Below are 27,065 nucleotides of genomic sequence, written 5' to 3' on the forward strand. Positions count from 1 at the left end.
TCCTGTTGGTGGGTATTTAGATTGTCTTCCATTTCCACTATCATGAAGAATTCCACCATAAACCAAGTTTCCTTTAGACCAAGGATCCGGTAGGTGCCTTTCACCTTGACTGCTTATTGTTAGTTGCTCTGTATAGTGGTTGAATCCGTTTCCACATCCTGAAGGCACGTGAGAGTCCCCTTCTGCTACATCTTGCCCAACACTTGCTATCAATAGACATTTTAATACTTGCCTATCCGATAGATAATAAAATATGTTCTCACCGTTCTCATAATTCAGATTTTCCCAGTCACTAGTGAAATTGAGCATCTTTTTGCATGTTTATAGCCCATTCACCATATTGATGTATTTTGCCTATTTTTTTTTTTATTAGGTTGCTACTCTTTGGTTATATTGACCTGCAGAGTTCCCTATATACTCTGGGTGCTAATGCTTTTCAGTTACGTGCTTTGTAACCATTCCCTGTTTCCTTCCTTCCTTGCTTTTGTAAAGTCGCAGAAGAGGTAACCAAATAGACATTGGGGGCTATAGAATAGAGAGGCTTGCAGACGATGTTCAGGCATTCAGAGTCTCTCCTGTAGGCAGTGGGAAGCCATTGAAGGTTATTAAAATTAATAACATGCTCCAATTGCTTTATAAAGATAAGTGTAGCAGCGGAACAGAGGGTGGATTGAGGAGAGGAGAGAAGAAAGAGGCTTTTTTCGCCAGAATCCAGGGAGGAATAATACGGTCCTGAACCTAGACCATGGCAGTGACTCCTATGAGCACATCCAAGGATTTCCGGGGATCGTGTGGGAATGGGATGGGAGGGCAGTGGTGAAAATTCAGTGGACCACTTGAGTCTGCCACCTCCTATCGATTCACAAAGTTGCTTTTCCAACTTGCCCTATGGAGGGAGGTTCCCACCGTCCCTTAGCCACCCGGGTCTACTCACCAGGTTAGAAGCTGTCCGATCCTTGATGCCCAGTTAGATCTCCCTTGTCCCAGGAGGATGCTCTGCCAAGCACTGACAGATCTTAATTCCCCCTGTGGCCCCTCTCTTGTTCCCTTAGTGCCACCTTGTCTGCCTCTCTCTGTCTCTCTCCCTCTCTCTTGCTCTCGCGCTCTCTCTTTTTTTTTTTTAAGTTTTATTTCCCATTTTAAATCTTGCACAGTATAATACAATAAGCATTAAATCATGCAAATTGGTCTAGGTTACATTTTGAAAAATGTTAAGAGGAAACTGTTAAGAGACCAGTTTCTGACAGGCAATGCATTTTAAAGTTGAGGGATTTGAAATATTTCAGCAGTGGACCTAAAACAGCATTATAAATTAGTTCAACTTATCAGCCCTAAACAGAATTATTCATCTTCCAAAAGGGTATTTCATGGCCGCTGGGCCCAAACGATCGTTCACCTTCATTTTTGCCCTGCTCTACGGCTAGGTCTCACTTTACTGAATTCTCCTGATTCATTACTGTGTGTTACTTTATGAATTTTTTATCAGGATTTTAATAGCTCTTTCAGATGATTGAATGTAACTGATTCTTGTAGCAGAACACTGATTGAACAGAAAGACAGTAATGTATGTCGTAGGGGTTAGCTTCCAGCCAAGCAACAGAGTTTCTACCTAGAAGATGTGCTTTTTTTTTCCCCCCTCGGTAAGAGTCCCTGCAGATACAAGGAGCCCCCCCCCCCCCACCGCTCCCACACACCTGCACCTTGCTCCTCCAGCAGGATTTGGGGAGGAACCTGCCATTTTCAGGCAAGGTACTACAAGCCAAGAGAAGGGGGAAGATCAGTGCAGGCCTGAAACATCCTCTCATTGCCCATCAGAAGGGTGATCTTATCACTATCACAAAGGTTCTTAGGATGGGAGAAAAACATTAGACTTGCCCGGACCGGGGGGGGGGGGGGGGGGGAGGGGGAGAGTCTGTGGGAAGAGCGTGGACTCTGAGCTGAGTGTGATTGGCGGCTGCCATTTATTTGCTGTGTGACCTTGGAGACGATACCCCATTGTCTGGAGTTTTTTCACTTCCCTGTAGATCAGAATAACCCACCTTTCCCAGATGCCGGTGAAGATTAAATGAAAAAATTGTATTCAGAGGCCCCAAGCATATAGCAGGCCCTTGGGAAATGTTTGTTGCATATGAATAATGTACATGAAAGCACTTTTCAACTTTTAAAGCACTATACAAATATAAGTTATTAATATAGGCCAGCATTGATGTTTGAACAGCAAGGAAAGGCTTCCATGTATAGTACTGTATGCTAAGGTGAACCATATGAAATTGCCGTATCTATGGATCGAAAACAGCCAAATATCAGCAAATTCATAGGGTTCCAGCCAATCCTTTGTTATATTGTTGGAACATATGTTACTTGTGAGATTAAAATGTAAAAATTGTACAGGCACCTGGGTGGCTCGGTCGGTTCAGTGTCCAACTTCAGCTCTGGTCATGATCTCACGACTCGCGGGTTCAAGCCCCGTATTGGGCTCTGTGTTGACAGCTTAGAACCTGGAACCTGCTTCAGATTCTGTCTCAGTCTCTCTCTGCCCCTTCCTCCGCCCCCCCCCCCACCTCGCGTGCACTCTTTCAAATATAAATTAACGTTTTTTAAAAATGTAAAAATTGTGAAGGATTTGTGTTTGGGGGGGTAAGTTATGTAGCTAAAGACACCTTACATATAATTAAGTGCAATTTATCTGTCGGTGAGAAAACTGAGGTCCAGACCACTCTGGTGGCAAGTGGATATAAGAACGAACCGGGTTCTCATTCCTAGATCCTTGGGACTTGGGCATTACACCATACAGCCTTACTGAGTATGGGATTTTTTTTTTTTAACTCAGCAAATATGCAACAGAGCTCAAAAGAGAAACCACATCCTCTCAAGCCTTAAGTAGGATGCTTCTTCCGTATATGCTGAGCCTGTAAAGCACCCAACACCAGGTGAGTCCCCCAGAGGGCTCCCTAGGCAACTGTCCGGCTTAGAATGGCAACTAGGGACGAGTCAAAATGAGTTTTAGACATTGATCCAGTGGGTTTAGTGGTATCAGATGAGTTGACCCATGCCTGAATCTTAGCTCATGAAGCCTATCTGATGCTTGGTGTCTCTTCTGCCTCGTAGAGAATCCCCGTTGAGACTGACAGGAGAGAGTAGAGAATCTATGGGAGAACCGGCTGGAGTACCGTGTGCCTGGGCTTCTTACATATGGTCTGTGTCCAGTTAACTTAATGACATAAATTGCTCACTTCCCAAGCTCTAAAAGTCATAGATCAATCCGGAAAAACATGTAAATGGAAGAAAAGGCATGCAGGAAATGAAGGGATGTTAAATGTCTTATTCGGTAAATGAAAATCTAGCCTTTTGGGAAGATACTTTCTCCTTGAAATGCTGGTAAGATACTTGAATCACCAATACCTTTATTTGCTTCCTTGTCCGTGTCAACATCTTAATGTGAAATGTAGTAACAATGAACACTTAGAAACAGCCTGGAAAGGCCTACGCCTAACTTATTTCAATGTCCTTTTTTTTATGTTTAAAGCCATCTCCAAACGTACTTTTGAAGTTATTTTTTATAATGTGTTTCAATCCGATTATAGGATTGAAATACAGCATTTGGGGGCAAGAAGGGTCTAGAAGAGAATTGATGAAAGTTGAGCAAAGATTGGGTTTGCGTTGTCAGTTTTCATAATTCTGCTAAATTATGTGGCCAGAAAGGGCACTATGGAAAAGGTAGTGTATACTCCTGCCCATACGTATGGTTGCTATTTAGGAACTTGACCCGTTAGAAAACACCACCACCACCAACAACAACAACAACAACACTAAAAGCCTTTCCGGACCCTGTTTGCTTTCTCTCTGACATCTACTTCATATCTTTTTCCTGGCTGAAAATAGTTGGGGACCTCAGGTGTCAAATAAAAATGGTGACATGAACTAGGTCATGGGAACCTTTGAGACTCAAAGCACATGCACGTGGCAAGATGAAGGACAGACTAATAGTTCAAGGAAAGTGTCGGGTTTGTTGGGTTCCACAACTCGTGAAAGGACAGGACTGACGTCTCTTTGAAGCAGAGTCTCACCTTGGAAAGAGCTCCTATGAGATTCAGATTTGGTGCCTCGTCCTTTGAAAATGTATAGGCAAGAACTAACAGTGAGTAGCTGCCACGTCCTTTCTTCCCAGACCAGCTGTGGTGCGGAAAACCAATCATTCGATCGCAGAATGAATAGACGTTGTGTCTGAATGCCCCTAAAACCCAATTAGAATTTAGTAGACAACATACACAGAGTGTTGGCCATGGCAAACTAACTTTGAGAGAAGTCCCGGGGCTCAGGAGTGGGCGTACTAGCTCAACAAGAACAAGACCCCTTATGAATAGCTTCACATCTCAACGCTGCGTATCCTACAACTCATCACTTAGAGAAATAGTACAGCTCGTGTGACTGTTTTGTCAAAAGAGGAAAGCTGAGACTTGGCAAGGTTGTGACTTGCACAGGGACACAAAACGTTAGTGACGTTGGCAGGGCTCTACTTCCTGTGACCAATGTCAGCCCGAGCAGGTGTTCTCATCGGCTGCCCTTGAAGAAGGTCAAAGATAGAAGGGAGTAGGGGATCTGAATCGCCAAGAAGAGGCTTTGGGTGAGTGTACTATTTTTAAGACTTTATTGAGATAGAGTTTACAGATCATAAAGTTGACCCATTTTAAGTGCACAGTTCAATTCGTTCTTTGTACATTATGGATACAAATCCTTTATAAGATATTTTCTCCCAGTGTATAATTTGTCTTTTATTTGCTTCATGGTGTCTTTGAAACACAAAAGTTACCAAATTTGATGAAGTGCAGTTGATCATTTTCTTTCTTTTATGGTGTATACTTTTGATGTCGTGTCTGAGCCATCTTTGCTTCATTCCAGGTAATACCTTGAAAACATAAGTACTATCCAATCTCTTTCTCTTTCTCACACACACACATGCATATACACACGTGCGCACACGCATACCCACACATGGGCACTTAAAGTCCATCAGTGACTACTTGTTTCATTTGGAATAAAATTCAAGCCTGTCAGTGGCCTAAAAGGCCTTATGTGATCGGCCACCCTGCCCCCATTTCCCTAGGTCACCGTGCTCCAGCCTCTCTGGCCTCCCTTGTAGCGCTCAACTATGCGAGTATGAGCCTGTCCTGGGCCCTGGCTCTCGCTGTTTCCTCTGGCAGGAGGGCTCTTCCCTAGGCTCTTCTAGGCTCTGGCAGCCCAGAGCTGCCTCCTTCCTTTCACTCAGCTCCCTGTGTAGGTTTCTCGGCCATAACGATAGCTTCTGAGATCATTCAGTCAGCACGTATTGACTCTGCTAAGGGATCCCCCTTCCGGCCCACGATGCCTTCCCTCTTTTATTTCTTTCACAGTACCTACCACTTTCTGGGATTATTTCGAGTTTTTCAAAATGTGTGTGTGAGCCCCACCAGGGCAGAGAGCTTGTCCGTCTGCCCACTGGTCTTTTCCTGACACCGGGGTGGTACCCGGTACGAGGTCGGGGCCCCGTCAGCATTCGGAGCATGCTGCATGGATGTTAAACTGAGAAGGACTTCATAGCTCAGATTTACTGTCTAAACACATCAGGGACGCCAACAATCCCCTGTCCCAGCGAACACTGCTCTTTGAACCTGTTTCACTGTGATCATTCCTGTGCTTCCTCTACACTTAGAGAGACCATCCTTTGGTGCTACCTTTCGCTTTTTATGCGGGTGGCTTTGCATTTGGTTTCGTCTCCCAGGGCGGTTTCTTCTCCCCAGTCTGTTAGGAAGCTCTGAAGGACAGAATCCATGTGGTCCGCTAGCTCTTCTGTCTTTCCAAGCCTAGAAGGTGCTGGGTATTTGGTCAGTGAATGGATGAATGAACAGATGTCCCTAACCTTCACCCTTGGTTCTCGAACTAATGGAGATCCATGGCAGAGGACGGTAATGTGTGGCTCCCTAAGAGGAAAAAAAAATGTAAGGCAGGGGTTATCGTAGCTTGCCGTGTGATGTAAATATGTCACGTCCTTGTGACTGTCTCCTCGTGGTGGTGGTGGTGGTGGGCACTCGGGGCGCCACACGAGACCAAACATCCCTGCAGGTCAGATCAGAGTTTCCCAAGGGGGCCAAGTCATTTGCAGCTTGGGGGGTGCCTGCAGGGCTCTGGGAAATCTCTCAAAAGCAAGCTCTTACCAGTGTTGTGAAGAGGTGGATGGTTCTTTGTTCCGTTTTTTAGCTTCTGTCAAGATAGATTATCAGAACTCTTGATTTGGTCCTACCTACAAAATACACTTTCACCTTTACCTAATACTCGATCACTTTTCAAATGGGCTTTGACTGGGACATGAAAAGTACAGTTGTCGGCACCAACAGGCAGACTTTTATGCAATGCTTTACCGTGATACAAGGGGAGTTGGGGAAATCAAAGTTCCAACCTTAGATCTGTGGCATTTGTTATTTGGGCTTTGTCATCCTCCCTTGAAATGGCCCATTGCAGTTAGAGTGGGGATATCTTGCCGCAACTTGGAGTCCGATAGGATTCTGGGTACGGTTCTGTTTCTACTAGGTATGTAACAGACCAATTGCCTACCTTTTCAGAGCCTCAGTTTCCTCTCCTGTAAGATTAGGCTAATAGTACCTAGCTTATGGGTTCTGTAAAACAACATGTGACACATTCCTATTACAGTGCTTAGATACATAGAAACACAAAATAAGTGACAGCTTTGTTATAAGTATTATCATGATTATTAGCATTATCGTTTCCACGCCTACAACCAGCACTACCAAGGATAGGATTGTCACTCAAGTAGGGACAACTCCGTAGGCACGGGATTTAAATGAACAGGTATCCAACGCATTCTTGACTTATTTATAGCATTACCTGGCTCCATAAGAGTTCTGTGACAGATCAGTGGAGAAATACATCAAAATTAGAAAGAGAAAACAGTGACCAAGAAAAGAAGAGCACAAACACAGAAAACCTAAGGTTCAGTATAATTGCCACGACTGAGCTTTAGATTTGACGCTGAGATTCCTGGCAGCCCAGGTCAAATTCACTATGAAATTACTTAGGAAAGGAGACCATCGTTTCTCCAAGAATCAGAGCTTCCTCTAAAGCTACTTTCCTAGATAACTTCCTCACGTGGGACTTTATGTGGTGAACGGGCTTCCCACCAACGTTTTCCTCAAATGCAATAACCGATTTCCTATGACTACTTCTTGTAAGTAACTTTCTTGATAAGACCAAACGACGCGACATTAAAATACAATTCAGTGACAGCAGTTCTGCATGGGGCTAAAGTAATATGGCCCTAGTGTGTAGCTGCAAGGTGGTCAGATTTGATCCATGGATAGAATTTAGAATGTTTTGAAGAATGGATGAACTGCTTGTCCTTCAAATAATCTTTTGTAAATATTGCTTTTCTCAGCTGGGCTTTTGATAGGAGTTGAATAGCAGACTGTTTGAGATTGTGTTCTCTGACAAGAGCCTGGTGTGTTTGTATTCTCTGCTGCTGGTCTAGGGCAGAGCCTTATGCCTTAGAAATCAGAAGTGCAGGTGGTAAAGTTGACATCTTATTGTGAAAATTGGACCCCCGCCTGCACGGAAGGCCATTCCAGCTCTCTCTAGGTGGGGCTGTGGGAGTACTTGTGAGCAAACCCAGGCTTCCTCCTCAGGAATCCATTTGGGGGTCTACTCTGACACTCAGATAAGTTCTCCAATAAGTCCTGTTGTTCAATGGGTCCGAACTGTTGTGCGGCTCCCTCTGGTGAGGGGTGGACCCAGGAGAGAAGGTGGGAGGCGGGAGGACAGGTTATAGCTAGAGGTAGAAAGTACAGTCTACCCTGCCTCTTTAGCGTCCTTTGAGAGATACCTATGGGTCAACAAAGGGTCTACACTGGAAATATTACCTGTATGGTTCCAGGCAAAAGGTGATGATGAGTCCTTGCTCTCGCAGGTGGCCCCTGGGATGTTTCCAGCCTAGGTTCCTGGGTGCCAGCAGTAGATACCCTGTAATTCCTTCACAGGATTCTGAGCAACATGGTTTCTTGGGAGAGCTGGCAAATCGACTAGCTCCAAAATCTTCCCTTAAAAAATTAAGTGAGTTATTCTGCCCAGTGAAGGCATGTGTACAAGCCAGTTACACTTGGAGGCAAGTCTGCTATTTTAGTTTGCCGTAGTTACTACAGAGCCATTCTCTCTAGCCACAGATGCCAAGACCATTTATCTATTGACACGAGTTTATGTCAGGGTCTATAAGGGAGAACGGTGATGGGTGGAGAGAGAATGATAAAGCAGAAAGGAACCAGGGTGATGATCTAGTACCGTCTTCACATTTTCCAGGGGCCTGGGGAAGCCACGACTCTCCCACTTACAGAGTCCATTCCCCTGGGAGAACGCTATCTCTACCGTGCGGTAGGTCAGGGTGTGTGTGTGAGAGAGATCAGAGTAAAAACTGAAAGCGAATGTTGGACCTTCTGGCCTTCAGGGGCCTCGTCAGCACCGGTAAATGTTGAGCCCGTGCTGATGTTAACTTGTCGAAGAGTTCTGAGACGCATTAAGCTCCCTGCCGAAAAGAAATGGCTTTAACCTAAAGGTCGTCTCTTCCTCACAAATGAGAAAAGGTTGACCAGGACTCCCAGAAGAGCCAAGAAGCGTCAGGGAAGTACTTTCTGAGTTTGTTGTATGAAAGCTAAGCCGGTTTCTTGACTTTCCAGACAGCTTTGAGTTGCCTTGGCCACTACTCCAGTTCATTAAATGTTAATGAGTTATCAATATAGGAAGAGTAATCCCCCAAAGTCCCTTTAACGTGTTTTATTCTTCCTCTCAAATAAGTGATTAACATCAGTAGGAATTGCTCAATATATGTTGTCTACAAGACTCCTTGCCCCTTGAGGCTTTCTCCTGTAGTTTAGAGCCCAGTGTGGACGCCTCAGTAAGGTCTTAAATAGAGAAAGTGGTAAAAGTTTGTATCCGCTGGTCAGTGAAATGGAGGCAGGGAAGGATCTAATGAGTGACCTGGCCTGAGGGCAGTGGCATTGCCATAAATTACACCTCTCATCTCCCTTCCGTTGGTCCTGCTTAGAGAATCTTAGGGGCTGAGAGATGGAAAGGGAGCTGATGCTGGTTTCTTTTCCCCAGCTTCCGATTCTTCAAGGAGTTCCTTCTGTAGCTTCCCTGGCAGAGTTGTGTAGCGCCTGCCTTCACCCCTGGGGAAGGGGCCTTGCCTCCCTCCTGAGACACCTCGTCCTGAGGGTTTTCCTCCTCTCCCGTCCCTTCTCATACTTAACCATTCCTTCTCAGTACGCTTAGCACAGGGGTAATCTTTACGTATTAGGCCGCCTCCCCTAAACGACTGTAAGGCCCAGCAGGCCAGGGGCGCGTCCTCTTTGGCACACCACGTAACGTAGCATGCAGCCCGTCGAAGGCGAAGGAAGGAAGGAGTGAACCGAATGAACCAATGCGTGCATGCCCTCAGAAATTTCAGAAGAGAACTAGGAAGGAATTATGTAACGTGAAAATGGTAATGGAGTATTTTTTCTCCCAGATACCAGCCGATCTGCTCAAGATGACTTGGAAGTGGAGGCGGAGGAAGGGGTTGGGGAGAAACGCTAGCAAACGTGTTTAAAAAAAAAAAAAAAGGCACTGCAAAACTGGTTACCATGAGGGATCAGAGAGATTAAGGGTTTGGAACAGAAAGAAAAACCGCAGTGTAAGTGAAGCCTAGTGATACCCAAGATTAACAAAAAAAAATTTTTTTGAGGGGGACGAAACAAGTTTCAGAGCATGGGAAAACCGAACTGGTTGTGATTTTTTTTTTTAACATAGCATGATAAATATGACCTCGGAGACGTTGCTGAGATTTGGTGAGACTGAAACAAATTGGAAAAGGGATCGAGAAGTCTTCCCGGTGGAGGAGAGAGGCCCGCTTTGTGGGGAGGGTGAACACTTGAGTAGAAATCCACAGAGCAGAAGTAGCGGCCTGAAAGAGAACTTGCGAGCGAGAGAATGAGGACAGCCGTCCCCGCTTAGCCACGGGGCGGTACGTTCCAGACCCCCAGCAGGTGCCTGCACCCATGGATAGTGCCAACCCTATACAGGCTACGTTTTTTCCTACACATCCATACCCATGATAATGTTTAATTTGTTAAGTTGCCGCAGTAAGGGATTAACAACAATGAGCTAGAGTAATTTTAACAATATGCCGTAAAAAAGTTAGTGAATGTGGACTGTCTCTCAAAATATCTTATGGTACTGCACTACCCTTCTTCTTGTGATGATGTGAGATGATAAAAGGCCTGTGTGACCAAGTGAACGATGTAGGTGTCGTGATGTAGCATTCGGCTACTATTGTTTGTTTGTTTGTTAGTTTGGGGAGAGAGAGAAAGAGCGTGAGCCTGACGCAGAGCTTGCTCTCATGACCGTGAGATCGTGGCCTGAGTGTAAATTAAGAGTCAAGTCGCTTCACGGCCTGAGCCACCCAGGCGCCCCGCGTTCGGCTACCGTTGGCTCTGGCGACAGGTCAGGAGGAGCGTCTGCTTGGGGACCGCTGTCGACCGTGGGTAACTGAAGCCCTGGAAAGCGAAACCGCGGACAAGAGAGGGAACTACCACACTTCAAGCCTCAGGCCAACCACAGAGGGAGCACGGAGCGTCTGGACAGGTGGCCCCAGCCATCACTCCCGGCACCTCTCCTGGGGGGAGGGTGGGGAGAGGAGGATTAGCTCCTGCCCACGGCCCCCACGCACCGCAGTGCCAATGTAGGAGGCGTCTCGCATCACTCCCCACCCGGAGAGCCGCTCCTCTGAGTCTGGTCTCAGAAATCACACTCTTGCTTTCTCTCATCTCCCGCATCTGGTGAGTCACCCGGTTTTGCCACGTCTGTCCTTAGAATGCCTGTTGACATACCTTCCTTTCCACTCACATCGCTCAGACCCCAGCTTTTCTCCTGGGGATCCCCTCACCGCCTTGCACAGCCAGCTCACGCGAAGGGGCCGCCCTGCACACCAGAGGTGTGCCCACGGCCGCCTAACACACTCCGCGCTCACCACCCCTCGTGCCGTCCCCTGGGGTGCCTGTCCGTCCAGACCCCCCTTCCTGCCAGATTCTATAAACATCCGGATCCTGCTACCATCCCATCCCGCGTAAAAAGCTCTTTCCCTCTCCCCCCTCTGCTCCCTGGCCTGGAGTCCCGTTCCCTTCAGGCCTTATGGCGCTTCTGCTCTCTGTGTGTTTGAAGTTCCTGCTTCCCCGCCCCACGCCCCACATCCTCACCAGCCACTGCGTGGTCTCACCCATCCCTCCACCCGGTAGCCTCAGACCCCAGCCCTGCGTTTTACTTACGAGCAGCACGCGGTAAATGTTTGTTGGCGCCGATGGGATGTTTCTTCCCAAGACAGAGATCCCAAATGCTTCTTGCCCTTTTGATTTATCGTGCTTTTCAGAATATTTTCACATCACTCCTGGAACTGGTACCAAGCAGGCTGAGCTGTCATTCCTGGGATTCGCTCTCTGTTCTCATGTGCCCGTCTCCATCTTTCCCGTCTCTTCTTCTCCAGAAATCCATTAAGATCAGCGTCTCCGGTGGCACCGCAGGTTTCTTCACACTCGGAAATGCCGGGCACCTGGGCCAAGAAACATCAGCTCATTTAAACCAGTCACTGTGCCCTCCAGGCCGACTGGGCCGGGCCTCGTGTTTGAGGCTCCTGCTCAGTGATAGAACTTAAAATTCCAGTCCCTCCGGTAAAATTTGATTACATGTCCCTATCCAACATTGGAACCGCTCACTGCTATTTTTGTGGTTACTGAACTCCCCACACGTCCCCCCACTATTTCAAGGGCGTAGCCGCTTGGCTGTAATAACTGTTCAGACTATTTTCCTCAACAATTTTAGGTAGAGATCAACATGATATTTATTTTATAAAATCCTGTAAACTCCTTCCCCTTGCGTTTTTGCTGCACATATGCCCACCAAGAAAAGAAACTATCCTTCACATCATAGCCGAAGTACAAATGAAATGAGATGAATTTCTCACTTTGCCATACTATATGCCTCTTCTCCCTTTGTGAAAAAGAGATACAAAAGAGGAAGAAGAAAACACTGGTCGACATAAATAGCACTAAGTATAAGCAGTAGAAATGGGCTTCTGAGCTTTAAACTGTGCGGGGAAGTTGTTATGGCAACCTGAAGTTGTCTTCGGTGGGGGGGGGGGGGGGGGGATGTGTCAGTATTAATGAGATAAGATCGAACTTGTGGCTCCAATGCTAACTGTGTTCTCCAAGATTTTTCTTCCTTCCGAGACCAAGAAGCAAAGCTGTTGTTTTATCAGTGACATCTAGATTTAGCAGTGGGAGACAAATCGGGTGGGTAGCAAGGCCTGGCATTAGGTTTCCAGACTGAGCTTTATAATCCCCTGTTTGGAGGAATTAGATCACTCCTAACACGCCTGCTTCAGTTACTCTCATTCTAAGCATGTAGTTTTCAACTTACGGGATGAGTACTGTAGACAGGCCGTTAATTCCCTAAAGGGAGCCTGAAGCTCACGTAAATGTAAGGAATTTTGTGACCGGAAGAGATTTTTCTACAGGGAAAGTGTGAGAAGAGATCCTTGACGCTGGAACTGTCCAGGGGGGTGACTCCCCCGAGCAGAGATCGGCTGCGGGTCGGGATCTCAAAACCCTGATGTCTGGAGGGAGGGAAAAAGTGCAAATCAACAGGAAATAGGGAGCCTGGTTCTAGCTGAGGGGAACGGGTTCCCGGGCATCCAGAGCAGATACCGCCACATGTGGGTTTCGACTCTTGAGTTTGGAGGAGGAAGAGGGAGGTGAGAGCATGAGCCTGCCCTTGTAATAGAAAGAAATCAATAATAAAACGTGTTTTACAAACGGTAATCTGAGAGGCGAATTATTCTGTTTCCTAAAGCTAGAGATGTGCATAGAACAAGGCCTCAATTTGAGGGCCAGGGGGTGGGAGTGTGGTGTGAATGAGGATCAGCAGTGTAAGTGGTCTTCTAGAACGTGCTGTCTAGAAAGGGACTGCTGAGCCCCAGGGCACAAAGAGAAAGAAGAGAAAAGCAAGGGTGAGCAAAACCAAGAATGGGCTAACGGCGCCCAGTGGAACCTCTCCCCAGATACCGTTTAGCTGGTGAAGGAGGAATGTCACCCGCAGACCGTCGGATGGGAAAGTCTAGAAAATGCCAGCGCTGCAAAACGGAAGTGCTCTGCAGCCTATCTTCAGTGCCGTCTTTACCTAGCGGGAATAAAGAGCCAAAATCAGCCAGAGCGGTGTAGATGCTAATTTAAAAAAAAAAAAATGTTTTTTAAGTCTTAATATTTCACAGCCCTTTTACAAAGCCCCTTCGTGAGTAGTATTCCATTTGATTTGCACCGCCGTCCTGTGCACTGGGCAGAACCGAGGGTTCCCCCCATTTTACGAGGGGTAAAAGGGAGGAGCTTGCAGGGCCGGGCCGACCTGGCAGAGCTGTGTGGGTTCCAAGGGCTGAACCCAGAAGTTCAGCCCAGGCCGTTCAGACCCTGTCCTCTTTCTGTGGCAGGGCACCTCAAGAAGCCGAACAAACCCTCCCTGTGAGGAAGCGTCAACTCACAGAATTCACGTAAAATCCCTTGAAAGGGCTCCTCCTTTCATCGCAGGCTGCCCTTCTTGCGGCCGGCGTATCCACCAAATGTCACCGCTTCACTGCCCGCAGCCCTGCCAGCGGGAACACGCTGCCAGCCTGCCGAGTGCAGGACGCGCCCTGGTGAAATGGCAGAACGTGGAGAGGGGACAGTGGAGTTCTCCTGGGGCGGCGCGCCGGCGACCAGAGCTCCCGAGGGGCAGTGGGGAAACCGGGCTCTGTATCTTCCTCGGGAGCGGTATCCAGGCCCTCACTTGGTTTTGCTTTCCAAATAAATAAATATCAGAGAGGATAGCTGAGGTCAGTCTAGAAAATTAGAATTTGCTTGGGGGAAAAAATATGTTCTGCAAAAGATAAACAGTGGCTTGCAGTTTCACTGTCGGAACATTTGTTACAAGGTCCTGGTATTGATCTTTTATCACCCAATTTCCACCGGGAGCCGTGATATATTACCACGCTGGGAAGCACTAATGCGAGTGTGTGAATCAGGGGAGACCCGAGACGGTATCTGCAGCGAGGCGGCATCCACTTGGGGGGGCGGGGGGGAGGGGTGGCGCGAGCTGGAGAATTCCGAGGGGAGTTGTGCGTTGTGCTGTGTGCAAATGCATATCCGTGCCGGGGAGTGTTACGGGTTTATGAGGAGAGTGATTAAAATTGCATCAAAGAGGCTTGTGAAGCTTATGGTTCAAGTTAACTGTATGAAGTAAACAGCCTTTAACGGCCTCCTGGGAGTGTGACAGATAGTCTGTGGGTGTTACGGCAACATGGTACTGGTGAATGTTCTGGCCATCCCAAACTAATCACCATCTGTGAGCATGGGTCTCTGGGGAGCGTCTGGTGGTTGGACAATCATGGTAGTTAGCATTTTTAATCAGCTTCTGTGCAGCACAGATAGAAACCTTATGCTCAAGCCTTTATTTTTCCTCTCTGCGTGGAATTACTTACGACGACGATAGCAGAGCTGACAAGGATTGGGGATGTACTTCTGCAAGATGCATCTTGTGATTCCTTCCATCCCTTCTTCCCTGGCCCCCAGCCTGACCTGAAAATTAGCCAGAACACTTGCCTGTGGTCGCTGCTCTTACCGCTTCTGTTTGCCGCCGGCAGAAGGGACCCCGGGGGCGGAGGGGAGGGAGGCTGCTTCTGCGTTCAGTGGGACGTGCCGTCTCAGGTCAGTGCCTGGAGTTGGATGCTCCTGTCTCGCCTCCTTTTGCCCTCTGATTGCTCTTTCCGCCCCCACCCTCCCGACTCCCGCTCTCACACACACAGAGCCATCAGGCGCTGACTCCTTTCTTTCCTGTTATATTCCTATTATTTTTATTTCGGGGTGACGTTACCCGAGGGCTACAGCCGGACGCCAGACATGACAGAAGGTCAGTGGCAGCGCCCTCAGGAGTCGGCAGGCCTGCAGACAGCTGGGTTCCCCGACTGAGGCTTAGAGGAGAAGCTCGCTATCAGCTTAGCTTCTGTTACATAACAAACCGCCCCCAAACTTGGTGAGTTAAAAAACAACTGTCGCATATAGGTCACAGCTCTGTGGGTCAAGCGGGTGCTGGTGCTCGTCTGGGCCAGCTCGGGAGATTGCTGCCGGACTCTCTCCATTGTCGGTGCTCAGCTGGGCTTGCCGACCTAGGGGCCTTCCCTTGGCGTCTGGCAGCCTCAGCTGAGAGTCATTTCTGCTCCGTCGGGTGGCTCACCTCGGCCTCGGTCCACATGATCTCTCTCTGCTCCAGGGTTCTAAGGAGGAATTGAGTGTTCAACTTGGTAACTCAGTTCCCTTCAAGTTGAAAAGAATGGATCCACTCCTCCTTTTTGGTTTCTTTTTCCTTTCACCCCCCAATCTTGAATGGGTTGTAATTCTCATTTTTGTAGCTGTGGATGGGCGTGGCAAGAAGACCAGCGGGTCAGTCACGGAGGAGAGCAGGAGCCTCTGATTCAGGGGAGGCCTGGATGGCGCATCGTCGTCAAAGAAAACGGTCCAGGTGCTGGAGCAGCCAGAACAGTGACCAGGCCTCTTTTCTAACGGGGCTCCTTCCCCCCTTGGTGGCTGCCTCGTGGCTCTAGCTCGCCCCCCTGCCTCGTGGCTCTAGCTGCTGAGGAGAGAACCTCGGCTTTTCTCCTCGCTTTTCTCCCAAGTGAGGTGTTTCAGACGGCCCTCAGAATGTTTTCTTCGCGGGCGGCACAGGTCTTTTTCTGCTCAGCGGACTCTCACACCCTGCGGAAGCCCCGTGCGGGGACGAGGCTCTCATTCAGGGCTCTGTTATGGGCGAGGCCCTCCATATTGCCTCAATAGCGATGCGAGCGGAAGCGTAGAAGAGATCAGATGTAAAATCGAGGCAGATTCGGTCTCCTCGTCGGAAAGAAAGTGGGACTCGACCATGGCCCTTCTTCTCCGACTGGAGCCAGAACTCAGCCAGAGAGCAGCAGGGAGCTGGGTGGCAGAGGCTGCCGCGTCCCGCCGGAGCGGGACTGACCTTTGGTAGCAGCCGAGTGTGGGGGCGGCGTGGGCACGCGGGGCTCCGCGCAGCAGTGGCCTTCGCAGGTGGTGGAAGTAACGTCACGGGAACCCTCGCTCCGTTCTGCTCTGCCCTCCCCTTGGTGGCCTTCAGTCCGGAGAAGAGTGGATGGCAGTGGATAAAGTGAGACTCTTCACGGCACCAGCCCTGTGAGGTGACTGTTCTGTCGCGCTCAAGGAGATGGCCCACTGAGAGGACGATCCTGTATCCCCCGTTCCCCTGCCTGCAAGGTGACCAGCTGCCATCTTGGATCATTACTGTCGGACAGAAGGACTGGTGTTCCGCAGAGGCTTGGATGAGATGGCTTCACGGCGCTTCTCGTCTGCTGCTGGTTAAGAATCCACGGACTCAAGGGTTGCCTTCCGGTGCCTGGAAGAGTTGGCACTTTAGGGAACACCAAGGAAGAGATCTTTCACGTTTGAGATCTTTCAGCAAGCCGAAGATATGGAAGATGTACTATTCGGGGGTTTCTGGGAATATACTTTTTTTTTTTTATTGTTTCTTTAAATCAGAAGGCAGAGAACAGTATTTCCACACGTTTTGTCACCCAGCACGAGACCACGTGATAGTTGTAACGACGATGAGGATAATGATGGCGGCAGCGGTAATGACGGGCTCACTGCGTGCCGGGCGCTGATCTGAGTACGTTACACGTATCAGCTCACTTCATTCTTAGGACGACTTTATAAGTCCTAGAGTCATCCACATTTTCATCTGTGACAAGACTGAGCGACCAAAAGGTGAAGTGATGTAGCTAGAGTCACACAACGAATCCGTTAGGGTTAGGATTTGAGGAGGTTTGACTCCAGAGTCTGTGCTCTCTACTACACCTGTGCATGTTTGGTAGAATCTCATGACAATATATATATATATATATATATATATATATATATATATATATATATATAATTATATAATATATATATAATCTATATTATAATATATATTTTTTTAATTGTAAAAAAGGGCTGCATAGAATTGGGCTACTGATTTTACATATTACCAAATAAGAATTTTAAAAAATACAAATACCCTGTCCTATCACCATTATTTCATACAAAAAAAAAAAAAGTAGTGGTTAAGAGCTCTGAAGTCAAATTTGGATGATACTGCTCACTAGGAAGTCATATGACCTTGAGAAATTTAAATAACCCCTCTGCCTCAGTTCCCTCATTGTAAAATGGAGTTGATTATAACAGTACCTACCTTATGGGATAATTGGCAGAAGTCAATGAAATACTATATGTAAGGCACTGAGGGCCTAGCATGGAGGAGCATTCGATACCTTTTATATTATTATTATTATTATTCATACCAAAGAAGCAAGAAATATACAATATTAGAATAATATCAAATACATTGAAGTTTAGATTGCAAACTCACTGCCCTGTTTTCCCCCATCTTACTTGGTCATAGGCCACACGTGATCTGGGAGCCATTACTGACTTGGTCTGTTTCCATCTTCTTTTTTTTTTTAATTTTTTAATGTTTATTTTTGAGAGAGACAGACAGAGCGTGAGCAGGGGAGGGGCAGAGAGAGAGGGAGACACAGAATCGGAAGCAGGCTCCAGCTCTGAGCTGTCAGCACAGAGCCCAACACGGGGTTTGAACCTACAAACCATGAGATCATGACCTGAGCCAAAGTCAGATGCTTAACCGACTGAACCACCCAGGCGCCCCTAGAGACTAAGGTCCTTTTTAGTGGAGGAATCATAAGCAACAGGAGGGAAAACGTTTTCAACTGTGGAGCATTCGATGCATGGCCAACCCTCTAACCAACTAGGCTTCTGGTCCCCAGGCCTCCCGCACACCACCACTCCACTGTCCCGGCTTGAGACTGTACGGCTGAGAACCCACACCCAACACATCACCCCTTCTTTCAGTCATTTACGTGTTCGGTGCCCATTCCCAGCCACCCTGGAGAACAAGGGCAAATACTCAGTCTTCCTTATATGCCCCCAGCAGGACTCAGCAGGAGATTCACACACAGTAGGTCCTTCATAAATCTATCAAAAGCAAAATCAGAGCATTTGACCTGTAACTAGGATCTGTGTAGTTACACTCGTCAACTCCCAAGTCGTTAGGCATCGTGTTTTTGCTGTTGTCGAATCCAAGCTTGAGTCTCTCAGAATAATGTCATTTTGTTAAAGATTAACAACAGGCTGTGTTTTTGTACCCTGCTAAAATATGTAAAACAATTGGGGGAGAAGAGGGCTTTCTTTCCGGAGTTGATTTATATTATATTAATTAACTCTGTTGACTTTACACCATGCTTTGCAGTCAAATTAAGATTTTCCAGCAGGCAACTCCCTCCATTTCATTTAAAGGTACCCAGTGTTGCTGAGGTAGGAATGGAGGGGATCGGGTCTGGAGAAATCTCACACTTAACCCTTCAGTGAGAGGTGCCGTGCAGTATCAGCATGGGAAGGGCAATCCAGCTCTCTCTTCTCGAGAGAGATCAAACGGTACTCATCCGAGAGCCATTTTACCACCTTCAGAGAACCCTGAGGGTCAAGTAAAAGGGGAAATGAAGGCAGATGGGGAATTAAAGACAGAGGAGCAGAAATTGCATCAAGGGAAGAATGTAAATATTTCAGTAGATTGAGGAACATAGGGCCGCTGAGCAGAATGTTTGGTCCGGGGGTGGCAAGGGACGCCCAGGCGTCTGCAGGATCACGGAGCTGCCATGACATGTGGCCTTTGTCCTTTCAAAGGGATAAAATGCTTTGATGCTTAAAGCCACAACAGTACATGTCTTTGACATCAGGGGGAAACGTGTTATATTTTACTTATAGATTTTTAGGTGACAGGTTTTGTTGTTTTTTTTTTAATCTGTCTAATGCCTGGTTCTTACATTGTTAGTATGTATGAACTTTTACAATTTGTACTTCTCTTGCTTAAAGGAAGAAGATACTAGGCGTTCTATACCACGCCTTTCCCGTAACAGGTTCCCTAGTCACTCCATAGAATGTTCATGCATTCATTCCTCAAACATGGATGAAGTGCTTTAACCGTGAGCCAGATACAGTGCTAGGTTCTAAGTGACTAAAGGGGCTTTAAAAAAAAGTCCCTGGCCCCTTGGCATGAGCGCTTAGTGAATTCTCGGGCACGCTTGGTGATACAGTCACCTTGGGAGGCGTAGACCTCGAACTGAGAGGTGGGCACCTAGGAGTAAGACTGCCGTTGCGTGCAAAAAGTGGCCCTCAGGCCGGCGTCTCTCTGGGGCCCCTGTTCCCAGCGCACTGTGGCCTCTGGGAGCGTTGGCCGAGGGATCTGTACTTCATACACGGGGGAGTTCCCCGCAGTTCTGTGGTTCCGGCTCCTGAGGCTTCTTTATGGGGGAGTTGCCCGCTGTCATAAAGTTGTAGGGCACCAAGAATCCCTTCCCTTCTGGATGGCTCACTCCCCACCACCGTGGGCTTCTCTTTGGTCTTTGCCGCCATGTTGCTCTTTGCCAGCAGAAGGTAGTTTGGGGCTCTCTGGCAACTTGGAAGACATCCTTTCCTCTGGCCAGGATGGTCTTGCAGATTCTGTCGTGAAGCCAACAGTCGGGCTGTGAATAGCCTGAGCCCACCCAGCACTTCTTTCAAAAGCCCTGCAGAACTAGGTCATCGGGCTGTCGGGTGGTTCTTCCTCGGATTATGCGGTGCCGAGACGCTTCGTGTCCACTGCCTGCGGAATACCGAACTTGTTTCCAAACTAAATAGTTTCCAATGAGGACTTAATGGGAGCTTTTCATTTGAAATAGGTTGAAAACAAGCCATTTCCTACTCCCATTTCAAACAAATGTTGGTCCAATTATTTTCCTTTTTTTAACATAAAGTTAAATGGACTATTCTGCCCATCCCTGGCTGAGCTGAACCATGATTTCTCTTGATTATGCTTTTATGCTGTGAATCGCAAGGCTCCAGAGACATAATGGACGTCTGTGGGAGAGTGGCAGTAATTTTTAAAATTCTGCCAGCGCCTGTCAGCTTTCACTCCGGTGCCTGCTGCGCGGGAAGAAAGCACCCCACCAGAAGAAAAAAATCTGCCAACAAAACCAGCACTGTCCGCCCGTCCTGCAGGGGCTGGCACCAGACGGGCCTCCCCTCTGCAAGTCTATGTGGGCCTTGCGCTCAGCCACCGGAGAAGCCCGGTTTCCAACTCTCCGGCCCTCCTCCTCCCCCTGTTTTCCAGCCATTAGCTTTTTGTGGTGTCGGGGGTTTCTCTCCCCCCCCCCCCCCGCCCTTAGTCTCATTTTTCTTAGTTTTACTTGGACCATGGCCCCAGGGAAAAGGAACTCCTGGCACCCTGCCTTCCGCTTGGTCCTTTACCTCCAGCAGCCTAACAGAATGGAAAAGAGAACGCCTCACAGGCTCTCTCCTTGGGTGGTGAGGCTATTTGGTATTTTGTGTGTGTGTTTTGGTGGCGGTGGTGGTCGCCATCCTGGATTTGTCGAAAGTTCCAGAAAACTTGGGAGAAGAAAGTGCTTCTGGCCACCAGCTTCTGTCTTTGCTAAGGACGGCTACCCCGCCAGCAGGTTTGTGGGGAATCTACCGAGCAATGGCTTCTAATGGGGACAGTCTCTGCCCTCACCCAGCAGTTCCAAGAATTTAACTAGCCCCACGGAAGGGCGGGGGGAGAAAAAAACAGCCCTCAATCCCAGCTGCCGACTCGAGAGGCACAAAATACTCGCTTGGTTTTTGGTGAAAGCCCTTTATGCCTGCCCGGATGTCTCTGGTGCAGGAGCAGTCAGGGCTTTGGCTTTGGAAGGAGGTGGAAGATGTTTGGTGGCTCCCCCCTCGCGGGTCCGACTCGCGGTGTTTGTCCGGGAGGTGCTTGGCGTCGCCGTCCACGTGCTCCGTGGGGCTCACACGCTCCTGCGAGTTCCCTGCAGAGAGGCGCCACCTGCTTAGGCCGGCGAGGCCGACGGACCTCCAATCGCAGCACCACTGCGCCTCTCCCCTGCAAAATCCCGACTGTGGTGCACCTGGCGGCCTCTCCCTCTGCCTGTGAGTGAGGTGGAAGGTGGCAGGCAACTTCGTGAGCGTGGGAGAATATCGGAGCTGCCCAGCGCTCTGGAGAGGTCGCCTAATGCGGGCCTGTACCTCTGGGAATGTCTTTAGCATCACCGGGGAGAGGCGGTCTGGCCTCCGCCTGAATCTCCTGTGCTAGAGAACAGCCCTGAGCAAGGACCCTGAGGAAACCTCTAATTCTCATAAGATTTCCCCCTGTGTGAAGTGAGGTCTGTTACTTCCTCCCCTTGGTCTGCCCCTCCTGGAGCCACCAAGAATAAGTCCAGTGTCCTTGCTGTCATCCCTCCGGACACTTGGAACTTTTTCTTCTCCGGGCCTGTGTTCAATCCTTCCAGCCGTGCCCCACATTGCTTGCTTCCCCAACCCCATGCCATTGGAGTCCTCTCCTCCAGACACGCTAGGGTTTGTTCATTCTCAGGTCTGAGCTCCCCAGAATGGAGCGAGGGGCCCTCACTGCCTTTGATAGAGACCCGTGGCACCTTTCAGCAGTATTGGCTTTTGCTGGTGGTTTGACCGGAAAACGTTCGTGTCTTCCGAACTCCATTGGAGTCTCTCTTTACATCTAGAACCGTTGGGTATATTGGTTCCACCTCTGCGTGTGTGTTTGTTGTTTCTCAACCCGTGTGCAAAGTACAGACATTCCTGATTAAAGGGCATCTTATCGGGATGAGATACTTTGGCATCTGTGTTTCACCATCACACTGCCATTTCCAGCTTCAAGTCATATGAAAATTGAGCTCATCCCCTGGGTGCCAGACACCGCGCTGGGCTGGGGCTGCAGCACGGAATAGGACAGGCACAGTTACTTCCCAGACTGCTCATTGGGACAGACAAGTGCTTGAGACGGGACATGCAGAAGCACACAGGCAAGTGCTTAACACATTCAGGCTTTCCGGAAAATGTAGCACCCGTGAGTAGGAGTTGGCCGAGGGATTACTGTTCCCGGCAGGGGGAACTGCGTACGCAGCGGGAGAGGTGACGGAAAGCATGGCACCTGCAGTCACTGCCTGCAGATCACGCCCTCCACCCTCGTCAGTGGCTAATACAGATGTGCAGCCTGATGGGTAGAAGAAATTACAGTGAAGACCTTCATCGTCTCCCTTTGGGCACATCAAACATTTATGAGCTCACCTAATTGCATTTGTGTCCCAACCACACTCCTCTGTCTTGACCATCTGAATTGCATGTGAAAGCGCATTTATGTCTCACCGAATACGGGCCTGCCCTCTCTACATTATTTTCCAAGCTTATCGATCTCCTACCCTGTGAAAACGGTCTTGTTCTCATGACTTGTTCCTCATAACCCCCGTTGGCTTCACGCGAGCACCAGTTCCCCGGCTGTCCTCCTGATCACCTGTCTTATTTTCCAGGTCACTCGTGAACAGAATAGGTCACTGGCAGGGCTGTGCCTGGGACCCCAGTGTCTGACTCCCTTGTCCAGAGGTCTGTCCTTCCCACCATTCTGCCCTCCCGTGCCCATCTTTGAAGAGCAGACACGACACAAGGTTCTTTTTGAGAGCATCTGGTCCGTCCCTGCTGTGCGGTTAGAGGAGCCAGGAGGCCAGGCAGGTCTTTACCCCGCTGAGAATGGGAAGGGAGATGCCCAGGTAGCAGCCACGGCCATAGGCTCGCTCGTGGCTTCCCTCAGAAGGCCTTTGGAGTAAACAGACGCAAGGCTCTATGGTTAATAAAACATCCTGGCGTTTATTCTCTCCTCTGTTTCTCACCCCCATGAAGTCAGTGGGAAAACATTCTTGTTCCCATTTAGTACATGGGACTCAAAGAACAGGAGAGACTTACAGACTAAGTAACCAAGCTCCGGCGCCCCCAAGGACTTCTGGCTTCTCTCCTGTCCCTATCTCAATGATGATATCAACCCTCTGACCTCTCCCCTCTCCAGAATGCTGGCTGGGTGATTGGGTAATGGAATATAAATAGAAGGAAAGAAAAAAATAGATTAAGTTCCAAGCACTAGTAGGCTGACGACTGAATACTGAGGCCCACTCAGACCTTTAGATCATTTTCCTGACACTCCGGAGCCGAAAAGCAACAAGTGACAGCCAACAATCCCTAGGCTTAACCCGACAGTCTTGTAGAAACAAGCCCAAGTATGAGCTATTCTAAGCAGGATGACAGGATTGGAATTCGGTCATGTTTCAGATGTACTTTTAGATCCAAATAGAGAAGGAGTCTTGTAAAGAGCGCTATAAAAATGGTTTAAAATAACAGGCTCGCGGAGAAAGGAATGTAGACGCAGAGAGCTGGGGTGCTGCTCCAGTCGGAGCATGCTCACCACAGTTACCGGAGAGGGGTACTGACAGGATCCCTTTGCCAAGCCTAGCAGTACCCTTAGCTTGCTCCCAGGCTCAGGAACCAAGGGCCGCCTCCTAATTGAGGGGTGTTAATTGTCTAGATCCTTTATGTGAATCAGAAATAGGCCAGGCTAGCCGTTTCCCTAACAGGTATGGAGCGCCTTGGTAGAACGGTGACGAAAACCATCGCCATATTTCTGGTCTGGGACTTGTTGAGTTTTTCGAGTCTAGAACTCCAGAGTCTAGGGCTCCTTGATTCCTTAGCAAGAGCAAAGGGACGAGTATTTTGTGTTACAGTCCTTGGTGAATTAGACCTTGAGACTTCATAATTAAAATGGATTTAATAGAGGAAGGGAGGCTGGGATATCTGCCCCAGTAAGCAGGCATCTTCTGTCAGTAGGAGAGTGTGTCCTTTGTATTTAAACAGCTTCTCCAAAAGGCTCTAAATGAGATTTGGGACTTAAACAAGATTTGGTGTGATTTGCTAATTACCCAAGTTACTATTACCTGATTAACACAGGAACCCTAATAGTCTGTTGCAGTGTCTTTCTTCCGGGTGCCAAGAGGCTTGACATCTGTCACCTGTTCACTTGGAGGCATTTTAATTAACCCAAATTATGGATGTCTTTTCTGCTTTATGATTTGGTGCCTGGATTTTATATTTAAAAGTTAATAACCACCTAAAGGAGGTTTGCTGCCAAAATACAAGAGTCTGACAAATCTGTTTGTGGTGGGGAATCAGGCGGAGTTCTTGGTGTATTCCCGGCCGTCAGCCTGGGAAGCGATACAGCGGGCACGGAGGACGGCTTCCCGGTGACCAGTCACAGACCTCAAGAAAGAACACCCTCACCTCTCTCTGTGCCTTCCCAGCCTTGACTAAGGCCTCTGACCCAGGGCTGATGTAACTGCACGGGGTTCGAGCCGAAGAAGCTACATGGCTTTCTCAGGGGCGCGCAGGAAGCCAGGACGGCATTCAGACGAAATAAGAATAATTAGTTTAAAAAAAACAATAGCGATCATGGCTTTTTCGCTCTGACCACCAGAAGGCTCTGCTGACTTTCGTTCCCGAGGTGGGGTTTCAGTGCGGATAAAGTCAGCCGAGGTTAGAGCCTCAGCAAGTTTCCCATAAGGTCGGAACTGCTTCAGGGGATGCCGGGGCGCTTTGCACTGCAGCTGGTGACCGGTTTCTCCCTCAAATAAAGACGGCTTGTTTAGCTGGTTCTGAGTTTAGCTGGTTCTGAGTTCCGGCTTGTTTAGCTGGCTTGTTTAGCTGGTTCTGAGTTCCGAAGCTTGTCTCCGCACGCGCTCTGCTCTGAGAGGACACCGTCCCAGGAGCCTGGGGCCCACGTGCTTAGTGACCAGAATCTTCTCCAGAAACAGGGACCTGGGTCCGCACAGAGACCAGATTGCAAGTCAGAAGGTGGAAAACTGGGGGCCATCCCCTGAGCCAGTGTGCCCTGCCTCGCCTTTAGATGGGAAGAGATTCCTAGGGTTGGGGCTGGGGTCCGCGCCGAGGACAGAGGGCCCTCTAGGGTTTGCTTACTGCGTGTCTTCCACTGAAGTTCCCACACTGTTCAAGTTCACTGGGTGTTGAAGAAGAATAACCTGCCTGAGGCACAAACTGGTGGCCTTGTGAAGTGATTAGTTCCTCCAGGGCACGAGGAGACCAGGCGCTCTAAATGGTACCCCGACGCACTGGGAAAGTTAACCTCATTCACCTTCCATGGATGAGCACATCATTCCCAGAAAATCGTTCGTTCGTGTTTGACCAGGCGCAGCCCCAGTGTGGATGGCAAAGTTCTCTTTTGACCTCCCGAGTTAGCCATGATCTTTCTCTCTTCTGTCTCAGCCGAGCTTTTTTCTTCCGGAAAGAGATAGTACCTCACGGCTCTAGCATTAGCGTCAGAGGCCTCACCTCTGCCTCTCCTCACGCAGACATCTCCCCACCCAGAGTTGTTGGTGTTTCTGCGGCTGTGTCACCGCGGACCAGGCGACTCGGTTCCCCGACAGTGAGGCTGGGGGCCGCGGGCAAGAAGACTGGCCTTGAGTTCATATTTGTTGAAACTGTTACTTGGAAGTTTACTAGACCATGCCGTCTACTTTTATATATGCTGGACGTTTTCCAGAAGAAAGAGTTACGAATAGGGATATCAGGTGCCTTGGACAGTATTCTCCCCAGGCCAGAGTGAAGGTAACGAATGAAGGTTATCTGCCTGGGATGTTAACCAAAATAAGGATTTAGCTGCAGAGCAGTGAGAACACTGGTACAGGGTTCATTTTTACAGTTTCAACATAACACAGTCTTATCAGAAAAAATATTCAAGTACAACCAGGGAGCATTGCCACTGTACCCGTTTTGGCATCGAAGCCTTTTTATGTGGCTATTACCCCAAAATGTGCGTGCTTCTGCAGCTTGTAACTTTTTTTTTACTTCAGCTTTACTAAAATATAATTGACAAATAAATTTATCACATAGTTAAAGTATACATCGTGGTGACTTAAATTTACACATACATTGAGAAAGGATTTTAGTTCACTAAAATCCATCACCTCACTTTCATTCCTTCCTTCCTTCCATCTTTCCAGCCTTCCTTCCATCATCTTTCCTTCCGTTCATCTTTCTTTCCCCCCTTCCTTCCTTCCTTCCTTCCCTCCTTCCTTCCTTCCTTCCTTCCTTCCTTCCTTCCTTCCTTCCTTCCTTCCTCTTTCTTTCTTTCTTTCTTTCTTTCTTTCTTTCTTTCTTTCGGCAATAGTGGTTGATGGTGATGGTGGTGGTAACACTTAAGTCCTACTCTGTTAGCAAATTTCTTGTTCAGCCATGAGAAAGAAAGAAATCCAGACATTTGCAACAACATGGACAGACCTTGAGGGCATTATGCTAAGTGAGATAAACCAGACAGAGAAAGGCAAATAATGCAGGGTATCAATTACATGTGAAACCAAGGCGGGGAGTCAAACCCATAAAACAGAGAGCAAAAAAGTCGTTTTCAGGGGCGGGGGGGGGGTGTAGGTAATAGGGAAACATTGGTAAAAGGTACAACTTTCGGCTATAAGATGAGTAAGGTTTGAGGATCTAATGTAAAGCATGGTGACTATAGTTGACAGTGCTTAATTTTAGATTTTGTTTTCTTTTGCTTCATCATTTTCTGTTTTGATTTCTTTTCAAATGAGATTATATTAAGTATATCATTCATCAGCTTGTTTTAATAGCTTTGTTCAAATATAATTTATAAGCCATAAAGTTCACTCATACTAAGTGGACAATTGAATGGTTTTTGGTCAATTTGCAGGGTTGTGTAACCATCACCTCAATTAAGTTTTAGAACATTTTCATCATGCCAGTAAAATCCCTTATGCCCATTTGCAGTCAGTCCCTGTTACCTCCCCCCGGTCCAAGGCAACCACTAGTCTACTTTCTGTGTCCACAGATTTGCCCTTCCTGAGCGTTTTGTGGAGATGGAATCCTACAATACGGAATCGTCCGTATCTGGCTTCTTTCACTTCGCGTGCTGTTGTGGGGTTCATCTGTGTTGTAGTGTTTATCAGTAGTGTATGCCCCTTTCTTGATGACTGATGCTCCGTTGAAGGG

General features: G+C 48.2%; 1 protein-coding gene and 1 long non-coding RNA gene across 11 annotated transcripts in view; one reads left to right on the forward strand and one right to left on the reverse strand.

The window, feature by feature from the left end:
* AUTS2 (activator of transcription and developmental regulator AUTS2) overlaps nt 1-27,065 on the forward strand; it is a 1,119,695-nt gene that overhangs the window by 865,806 nt on the left and 226,824 nt on the right. The gene's annotated exons all lie outside the window — the stretch shown is intronic.
* LOC123382565 lies at nt 4,659-15,675 on the reverse strand. The gene is made up of 3 exons (XR_006591127.1): nt 13,601-15,675; nt 13,131-13,245; nt 4,659-11,620 (listed from the first exon to the last, which is right to left on the reverse strand). It is a non-coding gene; the product is annotated as an uncharacterized LOC123382565 (long non-coding RNA).

The sequence above is a fragment of the Felis catus genome, chromosome E3 (genome assembly GCF_018350175.1).
Source record: "Felis catus isolate Fca126 chromosome E3, F.catus_Fca126_mat1.0, whole genome shotgun sequence".
Lineage (NCBI taxonomy): Eukaryota > Metazoa > Chordata > Mammalia > Carnivora > Felidae > Felis > Felis catus.